Genomic DNA, 15,283 nt, shown 5'->3' with positions numbered 1-15,283 from the left:
CCACAGCTTTTATTTCATTTCTTCTACATCGGGGCGGGGGTGGGGAGAGATAGAGCTGGGGTTTTTTCTCTCGCTGAGAACTGGTGCTGGGGGAGAGATATTTTATTTATATTTTACGGTTTTATGTTAGCGACGTGACAGACAGACATAATAAATTGCTAATGCATAAGCAAAACCCGACTGCTTTGGCTTGCTGCGTGTCAGCTGTGTGTGTGTGTGTGTGTGGAAGGAGTGGTGATATGGGATTTAGAACGGATGGGAGGCTCTGAGGGATTTAAGTTGGAAATTACTCTCTCCTGGACAAAATCAGTGACTGATGATGGGCTTTCTGACTGCATTTGAAAGTGCTGGTCCTAGGGCAAAAGAATGGGTTACTAAAAAACAAGAGAGGGGACACTGGGTAAGAAAGGGCAGTTTGACAGAAGAGTAGGCGCTGATAAAATAATTTCCCAATACCTCCTGGATTTCGCCTTGGCTTATGGTCTGATTATGTTATCAAAATTTATCCTTTTTCCAAAACCCATTGTATTCATGCAAATTACAATTCAAGATCACGGCCTTTATATATATATATAGATATATGTAAAGACCTGACACTGTGTCCATACGTTCAAGAGGCAACACGGGACTGCAGTCCAACACAATGCTTGTTTAAGCACCTGTACTGTAGGGGTAGTCTACCGATCAACTATCAGCACAAAGCAATGACAACTATCGCAAGGAATGTCTGCAGATCAGACCATTAATACACCTTAACAAAAAAATACTCAGTTTGCAGGAAAATTGGCCCCAAAACAATGCATTAACTCCAGCATAGGAATGAAATAAAATGGCGACTCCATGGAGTGGGCACCTTCCAGCCATGTGCCCACGTTGGTCAGAGCAAGTTTAATGCTGTTCAATTTGATTAGTGAAAACTCATGTGCAACTCAACAACTGACACACACAGCGGCTCACTCTCTCAGCTGAGCTGCTGCCGGGAAGGTTCCTCTGCAAGGAAACTTCAGACAGCGGCAATATTTCATGCTCCTGTTGTCATTTGTGTCCCAAATGTTACAGGCGCACAAATGGTTCTGCAACTGTTAAGGCTTCCATCTCATATTTCATACGTGTAAAATAAGGAGCTGTAGGGGTAATTTGAATTTACTGCACACCTGAATGATTGCATACAAATAGGCAGGACATTTGCGATGGTTGTCCTAAAAGATTGTATTAAACCTCTTGAAGTCTAATCTGCAACCTCCTAAAATAGCGCATCTGCCTAGCGAATGTTTTTTTTGTGCTGTAGTAAAATGAATTCTGCCTATTTTCCAGGGTTGGCACCGACTAGGAAACACACCGCGTAAAATAGCATTTAACTATTATAGCATCACGACGTTGTCTAACTTCACATATTGCCGCCTTAAACAAAATAACCAGGAATGAAACGACACTATTCATCTTAAATTAATTTGAAGAGGGACTTCTGCAGCCTTTCCTCTGCAACACAAGTGTGCAGAAGTATTGAAGCCAGCGTGATTGTTTTTTTAAGGATACTTAATAGAGCTGTTTATATCTATGTCGGCCTTAAATGCATGTGTCGTTTTGTCTCTTTAATTGCAAAAGTTATTTACAGCGATCATATTTGTGCAGTTAAAAGGACTTGCTGATTCTCACCGCCCAGCAATAAACTGCGTCGTGTGTGCGACTGGTTGTTTTGCAGACAACTCTTCAGTGCGGGTTGTAAATAAAAGGCTGTTGAGTGGATTGTGGGTGGGTCGTAGTTCGCACCTTGACTGGAGGGCCTGGTCTAAATGTTGCATGACGAGGTAACAGGAGAGAACTGCAGGGCCGATCTGTGGCCACTTGGCCAGCCTTGAATGAGTGTCAAGTTGAGGGAAAGAGTGTTGAGGTGGAGCAAGTGACATTCCAAACTTCGGGGTGGCGGTGTCAGGCGTCAGTTTAACCTTTATCTGGCCTTTGCCTCGAATCTGGCCTTGGTAACAGTCTGTTAAAGGTGCACCGTCTTTGATGTGTTGGGCGATTTATGACTAGTAGTGTTGACACACAGACTTTTATTTTAGGAAAGAGAGGGTCCTAATTTATTCACCTTCCTTGTCTATTATTTACCAAACGAATAACTCACAAACGACAGAAACAAATCAAAACGCCTTATGAAAGAATCTGCACGAGGACGAATATTAATATAATGTAAATAGGGAGGACCAGGAGAGAAGAAATGGAAATTAAAACAAATAAACAGAATCGATGTACAGCCCTGTATAAAAATTGATAACAGAAACAGCGCAATATTCCCACAACCTAAAGTTCTGAAATCACTGAAAAGATAATTTCGAATAACAATAAACACCTAATTTCCAAGCTTGCTACAATAAGTCTTTATATTTTGGTAGAAATATCTTTATGCAGCATTTAATTATTGGGAGTAAAGTGTGAATTTTGCAAATATCATTTTCCACAACGGAGTCATCTTTACTTTGGATATCATTACAATGATTTAATTCTTTGAGCGTGTTATTATTCAGCCATTAGCTCCCGGGCTGTGCTCTGCATCGCCCGTGATAACCATGCAGGCTGACTCACGTTGCTACAGCACCTCGTCGCGCAGTGGTAATGACACCTCGGTCACAGGCACGAATTCTAACACGGAGCCAGGTATCTGCTCCGAAATATCAGATTGTTAACTTTACATTTGCTTTTTTTAAAAACGCATGAACTCAAGCTATGACGATTCCGGACGTTAGGCGGTAACAGCATGGCCGCATTGTCAAGCTTAGTTGGAATGCAAGTGGCTGTTAAGTACAGTCAAGGGTGAATTTCCAATTCTGACGGAAAATGAGGGCTGAATAACGCAGTCCCACTCGCTGGTCCTGTCCAGTGCCGAGAAGTGTTCCGTTATCTAACACCTGCCTTCATACAGCTCACGGAATTGCTGGTAACTGAGCCAGTGCAGTTAAAACCAAAGGTTTGAGTTAATCACTCCATTCGCACCGAATGCTAGTCACTGAGTGTTCTTATTGAGCACTGAGTGCTCGCTTTTGAAGCAGCCCAGAAACTAGGCCTAATTCCAATGCCCGCCTTAGTGTTAGTCAGCGCCTTCGAAGGGTTTCTACTGCTCACAACGCAAAGACTCAGGCGCTGCTTCGGGTACGTACTGTGGGGCAGCCCCACAGAGGCAGTGACAGAAGAGTTCACTCGCATCTCAGGATGATCTCTACAAACCTAAAAATACCCAATAGCTGCGAGGGTAAACAGTACCACAGGAGGACTCGGCAAATCGCACAGTTCCCCAAAAGCCAGAGGGACACTCGGTACAGGGAGACTGACGAGTCCATCATAAATGCTAATAATATGTGGGGAACAGCCACTTTAGCTCTCTGGAGTCTTCATTATGAATCTTACATTTACTTTTACAATAACATACCTTATGGCTAACAGAAACGAATGAAATATTTAAATCTGTGTTTTTCTCCTTTTTAATTGTTCATGTTTTGTTTCTTGCTCACCTTTATACAATGCCACTGCCTCTTCGTTCAATTTTCACCCCACAACAGCTTCCCTGCCCTCCTCCACCCACCACCAAATCAGTAAAAAAAAACTTTCTGACAGGAGATAGTTTTACGTCGACTTCCAAATACAATTCCTCACATAACATATCAAAAATACAGAACCAGATTACAAATGTAACTATTTAAGTTCCTCCGCAAAACTCCCTTCTACTTTTATAATCATCATAAGGGGGAGGTGGTGGCATAGTGGTATTGTCATTGGACTAGTAAGCCAAAGACTGAAAGTAACGCTCTTGAGACACGGGTTTGAATTAAAAGTCTAATGATGACTATGAAACCATTGTTGTAAAAAACCATACGGTTCACTTATGTCCTTTAGAGAAGGAAATCTGCCATCCTTATCTGGTCTGGCCTACACATGACTCCAGACCCACAGTGATGTGATTGACTCTTAACTGTCCTCTGAAATTGCCTAGCAAGCCTCTCAGGCCAAGGGGCAATTAGGGATGGGCAGTGATTGCTGGCACAGCCAGCGAGGTCCATGAATGAATTCAAAAAGCACACCTCCCAAAAAAACACTGCACATTTGGGACTCGGGGTACACCCCCGACCATTACTTCACAATCCTCACCTGGATAGCTGAATGCTTGGAACAAATTAAAATGTCTGAAGGAAAGCAAGGTGTATATTGCATGAGTCAGCTTCTGATCTTTAAGATTGTAATTCCCAGGAGTCACCAACTGATGCTCTTTCCTGGTCTCTGTGGTCATTACTCAGTGACCATTACTGTGGTCACTGGACTAAATATCCAATGGTCCATTGACTGGGAGTATTATTGCTTGGCTTGTTTTCTGGGGAGGAATAATAATGAATAAGAGAAGAGAGAAAAGAAGCACAGAGAGGAAAAATGAAAATAAATGTGCACAGAAGCACAAGTAAAGGAGGTCTGATAGAAATATGTGAAGGAGAAAGTGAGAGAACCTATTCTGTAGAACAAAAATGAATCTAGGAAAAACATGAGATCTTGTTGGTGCAGTTCAATCTTCATTGAAAAGTTGGGAGGCTGTTCCAAGAACCACTATTTTAAAACAACCCTAATCTGCCAATGTACAGAGGTCTGTCTCTAATGAATATACTCTGAACTTTATTTCAGGAGAAGATTGGGAGGAGGCAGAAATATGAAAGCAGCTGACTGAAAATACACGCTTCTGGTGAGTAAAAAATAGCAGGGGGTGGAAATTCTCCTCTTGTTTTTAATTCGAGAGCCTGGAACAATTGAAAAAGTCTTAGAGGGAGTAGAAAGGTGAAAGGATCAGGAGAGTTAAAGGACTGGGTACAAAAAATGGCAGGAAATAAAGAACAGCAAAGAAACTAGAGAGTAAAAGATATCGGAAATATTGAAATCAAACAGAATGGAATAAAAAGTGCCATCCCGGGAGAAAATTATCACTCTAAACACAGAAAGAGGGAAGCAGAGAGGAGAAAGAAAAAATCCTTTCAAAACTATAGAATAGAAGTTAGAGACACACACTTATAGAAAGATCAGAGAAACATCACAAAATCATCAGGTAGTGACATAACAAGGAAGTGAATAAAAATATTTAGAATCTGCAGAGCATGAGAGACGCAGACAGATGGCAAAGCGAGAAAATATTACAAAATTGTACATAGGCAGCGAAACAGGTACCTCTGGAGAAAGAGGAAGGAAACATTCCAGAAACTGTAGTGGTAGAGAATGAGGAACATATAGAAAACACAAATAGAATACAGAATTCAAAGAAAAAATATGCATTTATGCTGTCTATCCTGTTTGGTTGAATAAAAAAATGAATAGGATTTTGTTCATTGGAGCAGGGGTTGGGAGGGTAAAAGAGAGATGGAGATATATTTTGTTCTCAGAATGGGGGCTGCAACCCTTCTGTGGTGGGGTGGGGGGGACAGGGGGGGGGACGAGGAAAACACCAATTGAAAGGTGGAAAGAGACCATAAGACATAGGAACAGAATTAGGCCACTCGGCCCATCGAGTCTGCTCCGCCATTCAATCATGGCTGATATTTTTCTCAGCCCCATTCTCCTGCCTTCTCCCCATAACCCCTGATCCCCTTATTAATGAAGAACCTGTCCATCTCTGACTTAAAGACACTTAGCGATTTGGCCTCCACAGCCTTCTGCGGCAGAGTTCCAAAGATTCACCACCCTCTGGCTGAAGAAATTCCTCCTCATCTCTGTTTTAAAGGATCGTCCCTTTCGCCTGAGATTGTGCCCTCTGGTTCTAATTTTTCCTACACATGGAAACATCCTCTCCACATCCACTCTATCCAGGCCTCGCAGTATCCTGCAAGGAAAGAACTATTTTTCCATTCAAAGGGGTACCTCTCATTCTGCCACGAGCAGGAGGGAAGGTTATTGCTGAACATACTGTTATGAAACAGCACATCATTTGACTTAGCACAAACAATGTTACAGGAGGTTCACAAAAACACTTGGATCAATATCATGCCTTCTCATCCCTTTCCAAACCGTGTTATCATACTTCACATCTAGTAAGCTGGTTTAAAGTGCCTCATGTTAGTAAGTGAGTAAGTATATGCACCACAGGTATAAATACCATAACATTGACATATTTGTGTGAATCCAAAGATGTTAATTACATTTCTCCATTGCATTAATGACTTAAAGAAACTAATTTTTGCTCATATTCCCTTACGTTGCTTGATGTCAAATATTGTTTGATAATGCTCCTGTGAAATACCTTGGGATCTTACAGGCATACCATAACTGCAAGTGTTGTTGATCACTGATTGAACAAGTCAGAAGTCTCGAACTTAATACATATTAGAAGATTCACTAGTTACTAAGGTTAAATCTTTTAATCTTTTCAAAATCCTTAAGCTTGTCCAAGTTTAAACAATTTCCGGAGAGCATTCATGTTTTTTGATGGGAATAAATTACAAGACAGAACATTACAAGCACGGAATGACGCCTGAAGTTGTGCTCCTGTTGCTTTGTATTTTATTTGAACCTTTTTCTTTTGCAATGTTTACAGTGATCTAACTATTTAGCAGTCAGTATAACGCATTGAATTTCATAGTGAACCAATATTGGACCTAGAGGGGGAATGTAGTGGTGGAAGAGTTATATGAGTTAATTTATGAAGCCTTTGCAGCTGACCTCCAAAGTAATGGCTGTATCTATATTTAGATGATGCTTATGTGTGTCCACTCTGTATTTGAAGCAATGATACAATTCATGCTCTTTTCAACAGTGCAAAGAACAAGAACTTTTCCTGAAGGCTGCAGTACACTAGTGAATTTGTGAATGACATGTGTTTTGATATACATATTCAGCTAGAAAGATAACCCTGAGACACATTGAATATTTCACACATCAAAGGAGATGGGGTTGACACATTCATTGCTTATTTTCTATTTTTTGTGTTACATTTTTAAATTCTTTTCTGGTTACCCTCTCTTTTATGCCACTCAAAATTTCAGCTGAGTAAGGAAGAACTTCAGGTACCCTGCTCTGATTCATTGGCTGAAAGCTTCCCTGTAATAGGCTAATGTAGATAGCTAGAAGGTGCAAAACACAGGCTGGGATAAATCATCCTTCAATTTTTCTTTCTCATTGAAATCACTTTCTTCTATTTGGCACTTCTTGATTTTTTGATGGGGAGAACCGTGGGCATAAATCCATATCTTATTGGTCCATGCTATAGTACAATGGCATATAATGAAATCAGCATCTTGACTACAACAATGTTAACATTGAAGCATAGGAATGCACAAGTTATCAGTGAGAATGATATCACTATCTTCTGTAAGCCCATATTTTAGCGTCATTACAGATTTAAACAGTCCAATGTCTGAATTCAAACTGTCCTAATTGCTCTGGTTCTGCCCATTGGATCTGGTGTGGTTTTTTAAAATATCAATCCCATATAATGTAACAGAGACACATAGCCAAATAGACTATAGGTATAGATTGAATGACGTGCATATTAGGCATTCCACATATCTTCATTCCCAATGTGTATAAACATGCACCTTGTTATTGTGTGATTCAGAAAATCTTTGAAATTATTGGGAATTACTAGATTTTGGGATTACTTTTGGTTAATTATCCCTTAAGGCAAATATTCCATCTCTGTTTGTAGATGTCTATGACATCCATTATTTTTATCTTCCCGCTTAATATTCTCAAGTGGAGCCTCTATTACTGTCACCCTCTCAGTGTGAAAGACAGTTCGAACAGTCTCCATCAGAAACCAGTACTCTGCATTTTTCCTTGCAGATACATGGAGTCCCTTCTTCCAACTTTATTCTTTAGTCCACAACTTCATACAAAAATGACAGACAGCCTCCCCCATTAGCTCAGTTTGTCAGTGCATGTTTTACTTTGGAACCAAGTTACACAGGCCAGGAAGATTACAGTTTACAATCCCTGGTCTCTGACGTAATAGCTGATCTCAGCCAGAACAGCAGAAAATTAAACTATTTTATCATTTTGTTCTACGCTGTGCGCAGAAGAAATCTTTCTGCTGACCAGTATTTTGATAGCCAATGACCTAAGTTGAGCCAAATCAACACCATACTGATTAAAATTATCTCCTTGCTAGATACAATAGCTAGTAGTGAGTCCAATCCCTTCACTTCATATAATTTACTGGTTGTCATAAAGTATCTGAAGGCGCCAATTCAAAGAACAACAGGACAGTCATCCCCAGGTCCTGGCCAATATTTATCCCTCAATAAACTTAACTAAAACAGCTTAAATGTTAATTATCGCATTGCTGTCTGCGGGAGCTTACTGTGAGTAAATTGGCATTTCCTGCATTACACCAGTGACCACATTTTAAAAGTACTTAATTGCTGCAAAACATTTTGGGACGTCCCCAAACCACGGTTATATAAATGTACATCTTTTTTCTTTTTTTACTGTCATTCATTTACAGTGCACTGTGAATTTTGTCATAAAGGCCAGTAATGAGGCATCCTCTTGTTGAATACAGCCATCCTTTTGCTGATAAACATTTAAAAGCATCTTATAAGCTGAAGGAAAAGTTTCAGGAGAGTAATGCCACACCACCCATGACTGATTTACATTTCCACCTGGTGGTCTTCCTTCCGGTGCCAGGTGGAAACAAATCTGGTGGTAAGACATGAAAACATTTCCATTTCCATTGGGGAGAGCTGTATTTAACCGGAAGGTATTCATTATGGGGTTTGTTGTGGTTAGTTTTGATACTGTGGTTATGTTGGGCAATTTATACACCTAAATAAAGTATCACCATTTGCTCTCCATAATAAATTTTAAATGTAAAAGCATCTAATATTTGTTTTCATCAGTGAAATGGTGGAGGTCAGGGGCTGCCATGAGCATTGTGTTGTGTTGTGTTATTGTGGAGTATTGTATTATAGCGAGTCCCACATATTTGCATATCAGTTAATTGCTTACTCAACCAATTATCATCATCTCTGAGACATGTTTCCTTCAATTACAAATGTGCATTAACATTTTCATTTTTTTTACTGTTTAATTAAAGACTCTGCTTCCAAAAGCAGTTTTATTTGCATATATCCATTTCACATGCTATTTCTTCAATTCCTGTTCATCTGCTCTGTTATCAATTAAATATAGTTTGCTGTGAGACTTTGCTGCTGTGACACCGTCAACCAGAAAAGATATGGCTTGTTTAGGCAACACCGAGCACAATTGCCCTCTGCAGTTCCTGATGTGACCTGCATGCATAATTATTCAAAGACTATTTGCATATTCTATGTGGAGAAACAATAAAGCATTGCATTTATATAGTGTCTTTCATGTCCACCAGAAATAGTGTCTTTCATGTCCACCAGATATCTCAAAATGCTTAAGAGCCAATGAGGTGCATTTGAAATGTAGCCATCATTGCAATTTATCCACAGCACACCCCGACCAGCAGTAATATGATACAAAAACAGAAAATACTGGACAATCGCAGCAGATCTGACAGCATCTGTGGAGAGAGAAGGGAGCTAACATTTTGAGTCTGGATGACTCATTTGTCAAAGCTAGAGAGAACTGGAAATAGGGTCAGATTTATACTGTTGTGGGGCAGGTTGTGTGTGTAGCGTGGAGCAATGAGGCTGGGTAGAGGGCCAGTGATAGGTGGAGATTAACAAAGTGGTCGTGGATAGAAAGACAAAGCAAATTTAAATGGTGCAACCGAAGTCCTGTCGGAGAGAAGAGCAGTACTTCTTCAGGGTAGGCATTCCTGGAAGGGAAGTGGCAGTGAATTAATGTGACAATGTGATAATGACCAGATAATCTGTTTTATTTGTAACAAACAAATTCTCCAAACTAGCGCCATGGGATCTTTTTCATCAACCTGAGAAAACAGAGACAACCTTTGTTAAAGTGTCACCCAAAAGGTTTAACCTGCAGCACTCACTCAGTCTGCATTGAATTTTGTGCTCAAGTCCGACACTCTGACTTGAATCAAGAACCCTTTGATTCAGAGGCAAGAGTGCTACCAACAGAGCCACAGCGGACACTGCTCTGGGGTGAAGCTCTGGTTGTTAACTGCCTAGCATGTATAGAAACTTTGACTTCTAAGAAATAGTCTATTGGGAAACAAGTTTAGCATGACCTTTTCCCTGGGAAAAGATGGTGACTTGACACGGCTAGAAATCATTTTTTTAAATTTAAAATACCCAATTAATTTTTTTTCTAATTAAGTGGAAATTTAGCGTGGTCAATCCACCTGTCCTGCACATCTTTGTGTCGTGGGGGTGAGACCCACACAGACACGGGGAGAATGTGCAAACTGCACACGGACTGTGACCCAGGGCCGGGATCGAACCCGGGTCCTCGGTGCTGTGAGGCAGCAGTGCTAACCACTGTGCCACCGTGCCACCCCGGTACGGCTAGAAATCATGATGTAAAACTTTTATATCAGTATTGAACTAATTGATATGTTACTGGGAAAGGACATAGTTCAAAACTAGGTGCAAACTGAATATAAATAATGTTCATGTTTAAGTTGGATGTCGGCTGAATGGTTTAATTTCAATTCTTATGCATTTTAATTTATATGTTTGAGTATTTATGGCTGCACTACAGGCTGAAACTAAGGAAGGATTAGACTATTATGCATAGCCTCATTATTGATTCGAAATTTTTGTGTGAGCAAGAGCTCTCAGTTTACTCATCTTTCCACATCAGCCAAAAATTCCTCTCTGAGTTCTGGGATAATAACAAAGATTTTGTTGTTGAACTTGCTCAGGGGCCAATTTAAATGTATCTTGTGTTAAATTCCCAGCCTTGCATTGCGCACCAAACATTAGGCAGTGCCTGTCCAAAACTGGAATCAGAACAGCAGAAGAAATGGCAAGTTGCAGATGATGATATGAAACAAATTTTTATAAACCTGTGATACATTGAGGAAACTGAGACAAAGTCTGAGCGGAAAGGAGAGCAGGAAAACACAATTTCGATGGGAAGCCGCTGTACTTATCACAAGCATCATGTAGGTAATGTGATACATTCATATCAAACCATCAGTTACGTATCTTGATATCAATTGTTTTTACATTGCAAGACAGAACTGAAGAGTAGTCTTACATAATTCCATATATTAACATTTAAATACGAACAATTGTGTATACCGGATCAATTTATAACTAACAGGAATGTTGAAATATTCTGATCCTGCTGCTATTTGACCTACTATTATCATGGGGTAATTGCATTTTAATTATCCACAGGACAAAACCATTCGAAAGGAAAAGCTGAGCATCAGATACATTTAAAGATTGTGATGCATCAAAATGGCGTTCATAAGTGACAGAAGAATTTGATTTCTGCTAGTGCAACTATCCTTGCCACAGCAACTGCAACAGTAAGCAGTTAGACACCATCCTAGTGACCAGTGCATAATTTACTCTGCCAGATTTTTTTTCAGATGTCCCCGGAATCGAATTTAGATCTTTAACGATGGTGGTCATATTTTATGAAGTGTGTGAGTGAAGATAGGCTTCAAGATAAGAATATTTGTGTCGAATGCTAACCCTCATGTGGTAGCTATTTAGTAATACGAGGCAGAAATCAATGTAGGACGTGCAATATACAAGGTCAAGTTGTAAGCTGAAAAATTAATTGTGATTATTTCTTTCTTTTGTGCCCTATTCTCATGCTGATATGATGGCATAATACTTTGGAAAAAGTACAAATGAAAAAATGTGATTATTCCTTTTCCATTCTAGCACAGAATTACTTCCACGAACATTTACTTCTTAATACCTAGAGTGTAAAATAGTAAATATTTTCAAGATGCCACACACATGCACCAAGTTTTTAAGATTTTCTATTAAATTCAATTTACTATGTATTTTTCAAAGTTTCCCCATCTATAACATTGCCTATACTTCAAAAGTATTCTATACTAGGATATCTTAAAGTTTTGAAAGGCACTATATAATGTCTCCTTTAACAGGGCGACATGTGGCGCAGTGGTTAGCACTGGGACTGCGGCGCTGAGGACCCGGATTCAAATCCCGGCCCGGGGTCACTGTCTGTATGGGGTTTGCACATTCTCCCCAAGTCTGCGTGGGTTTCACCCCCACAACCCAAAGGTGTGCAGGTTAGGTGGATTGGCCACGCTAAATTGCCCCTTAATTGGAGAAAAAAATAATTGGGTACTCTAAATTTAAAAAGAAAAGTAATGTCCTCTTTGAGGCATGAATGATTTGTTTCTAACAGTTTTTTAAAAAAGTCTTCGAGATAAAGGGCTGGATTTACAATTGCTGGTTAGGTTGGGAATGGGCATGGGTCTGATTAAATTATGTTCCTGGAAGGCGCTGGGGCCTGGAAATTATCTGGGCATCTGTTTGCCAACCGCAATTTGAAGATCCAGCCCAACAAGTAGCTCAGCACCATTATGGTGGCCGTGTTCCCATAAAATCTTGGCGTTTGTTCTAATACATTCAAATACTCATAAATTCTATTGAGTAAATGGGAGCTTGAGAGTTGAAACTCCCAGGAATCAAAGATAATGCACCACTCAGCCACATTTAACATAAAGACAAATTTCTACCCATAATTGTTTCAATAAATGGGCGAGTAGCATAGTCACTGAATGTAAGCAGAATGTACAATTTCATCTTGGATTTGTATGTAAAGCATTATGTAATTTCATAAATTGGTCAAAGTGGTGGTGTTTACAGTTCAGATAGATTCAACCTTCATGATGTTCATGCAATTGACTTACCCACTTAATTAGGCTATCCCAATCCGACTGCTGTAAAATGCAGTGGGATGAACTGTGCTGTTATTTGTACACTGTAATTTGCTAATTCTGAATTACAGGTCTATTCTGCATTATATTCAACTTAATTTACCTGTGAGTTTTGTTGAACAAAAATCTTAATAATGTGACTGATATCCATACAAGAAATGTATGATTGATGGTAATGAACAATAATACTTGCTTCATTTAAGTTCCATTCATCCAACAGTGCTTAATATTTATGTGAAATACACAAATGTAATGCAACAAATGGTTTAATTTAATTAAACTGAATATATTTTTATCACTTTAGTTGTTTTCGCTGAATTTTTCTTTTGTTGTAAATGTTAAGTAAATAACATTAATAGTACAAAAATGCAAAGGGATTTTAACACAAATGATTTTTTTTTGGTCCACAGAATTAACTAAATTAATCTATTTATTATATGGCATATATATGTGTTAAGTTATCCCCAAAATATAATCTTGGGAAATAAACTATAGAAAAATAAAATGCGAATCACAAATTAATGTTAATAATCTGCTAGCAATCCTGATATGTACCAGCTTATTTATTTGTAGCAGTCTTGCCAATCTGCAGTATCAGAAATTGTTCCCTGCAATTGCAGCTGGAATATCCAGGTCCATTGTAATAGATTTTATTTCTGCTACAGTTCCAGAAATGAATGACTTCTATGAAAACGCTGCACTGACAGCAATTTGCATTAATTAAAGGGTTTCAACTGCCTCTTCCCTCTACAAACATATACAATAAGTCAAATTGCATGTGAATACAGCAGGCAGCACTATGTTTATTTTAGGTTCAACAGTATCTCATTTACACGTGTTAATTAGAGCTAATTGGGACTAATTAAATGAACAGGAACCCCTCTGGGGATGTTCATACCTATAATTTTGGTAAATAGTCTTAATTAACATATGCAAGTTAGGGCTAATTAGCATTGATTAAGGGATTTTAGCTAAATTTTAAAGCGTTGCTCTTCAAATATTTTAAGCAGCACAAAACATGGAATAAACATTAAGCATTAAACAGAAAAATGCTTTTGTTCCATTTAACATCAAGCTTATTTACACTGTTTCAATTAAATTATTACTTAACATCACTTGCTTCTGTGCCAGTAATTACAAAGTCCTCACTTGGAGAAATGAAATTTATCCTTGTATTCCAGAGAATAATTTTAAATTTGATTTGTACAATGGGTTAACCTAAAGAGGTTAACTTTTAACTTACAATCTTGCTTAATGAAACTGTCAAAACAATTTTCTCTCTCCAGCATTTTTCAATCCAATTTCTTAGTGATAAACCCCCCCCCCCATCACCCCCCGCCCCCCCCCCCCCAAATCACCCCCCCCCCATCATCACCAAATCAACAAACAAAATAAAGTAATTCCACAGAGTACAATCCTAGTAAAATGTAGAACTACACTCAAAATACTACCCATTATATCTTGGTGCGGATGTCAGACAACAGTTTTTTGTTCTATCAATAGAAAACATCAAGGCTGGGCTATTTACTCTGTATAAAATATAAGATATGCAGAAACTAGGGTAAAAATGACAATTTTTTCTGCTATTACTGAAAATTTCAGCTTTTCCTCAAATCTGAGGGCATTGTGAGAGTGGGGAAAAGAAAAGAATGCTTGTAAAAGACTTGCTAATAATTTTCAGGGACTTGTTAAAGGCTGTTTTTCTCTGTGGGATGTATTAAGGACAATTGTGTTGTTCAGTTCCATTCAGAGTGGATAGTTAGTTCAAGAGATGTAAGTTTTGGCACAGGACTGCTACAGTGAATTGTAAAGAGAAATATTTATTTCCAGATTCTATGCAGTAGCTATTGCTGACTATTTTATAACTGATGCAAGGCAGCAGGGGGTGGGCTAAGGACCACACAGCATAGAAAACACATGCACACAATAAACTAGATCAACTATACCACATCAGAGTATCCCATAAGCATGATGGAGAACCAGTTCATTACATTAGGCTGTTTCTCCTCCTTCTAAGGCAGTCTCTCAGGATCAATGATGACTTGCTTGCAGCCTGGCTCTATGGATTCTGAGATGGCCGAAAAGTTCAATACACAATCAGCATACTGTGCGTGGTGAGCATTGCTGCCTCACAGCACCAGGAACCCGGGTTCAATTCCAACCTTGGGTGAATGTGTGGGGTTTGTACATTCTCCCCGTGTCTGCGTGGGTTTCCTCTAGGTGCCTTAGTTACCTCCCACAGTCCAAAGGTGTGCACATTAGATGGATTGGCCATGCTAAATTGCTCCTTAGTGTCCAAAGATGTGCAAGGTTAGGTGGGGTTACAGGGATAGGGCGGGGCAGGGAGCCAAGGTAGGGTGCTCTTTTGGAGGGTTGGTGCGGACTTGATAGACTGAATACAATCCTTCTGCATTGTAAGGATTCTATATGGGGCAGGTGGTGGTTGAAAGGTTGGGTAGGTGAGTTTTTCTGAGCATTGTGTGCTCCCTCCGACGC

General features: G+C 39.3%; 1 long non-coding RNA gene across 9 annotated transcripts in view; it reads left to right on the top strand.

The window, feature by feature from the left end:
• LOC140386831 (uncharacterized) overlaps positions 1 to 15,283 on the top strand; it is a 43,182-nt gene that overhangs the window by 8,687 nt on the left and 19,212 nt on the right. For all 9 annotated transcript variants that reach the window (XR_011933682.1, XR_011933681.1, XR_011933688.1 and 6 more), the window contains exons 2-4: positions 4,663 to 4,720; positions 10,814 to 11,024; positions 11,259 to 11,392. This is a non-coding gene — a long non-coding RNA (uncharacterized lncRNA). The remainder of the gene's footprint in view (positions 1 to 4,662; positions 4,721 to 10,813; positions 11,025 to 11,258; positions 11,393 to 15,283) is intronic.

The sequence above is a fragment of the Scyliorhinus torazame genome, chromosome 12 (assembly GCF_047496885.1).
Source record: "Scyliorhinus torazame isolate Kashiwa2021f chromosome 12, sScyTor2.1, whole genome shotgun sequence".
Lineage (NCBI taxonomy): Eukaryota > Metazoa > Chordata > Chondrichthyes > Carcharhiniformes > Scyliorhinidae > Scyliorhinus > Scyliorhinus torazame.
This window is presented reverse-complemented; position numbering and strand designations above follow the sequence as displayed.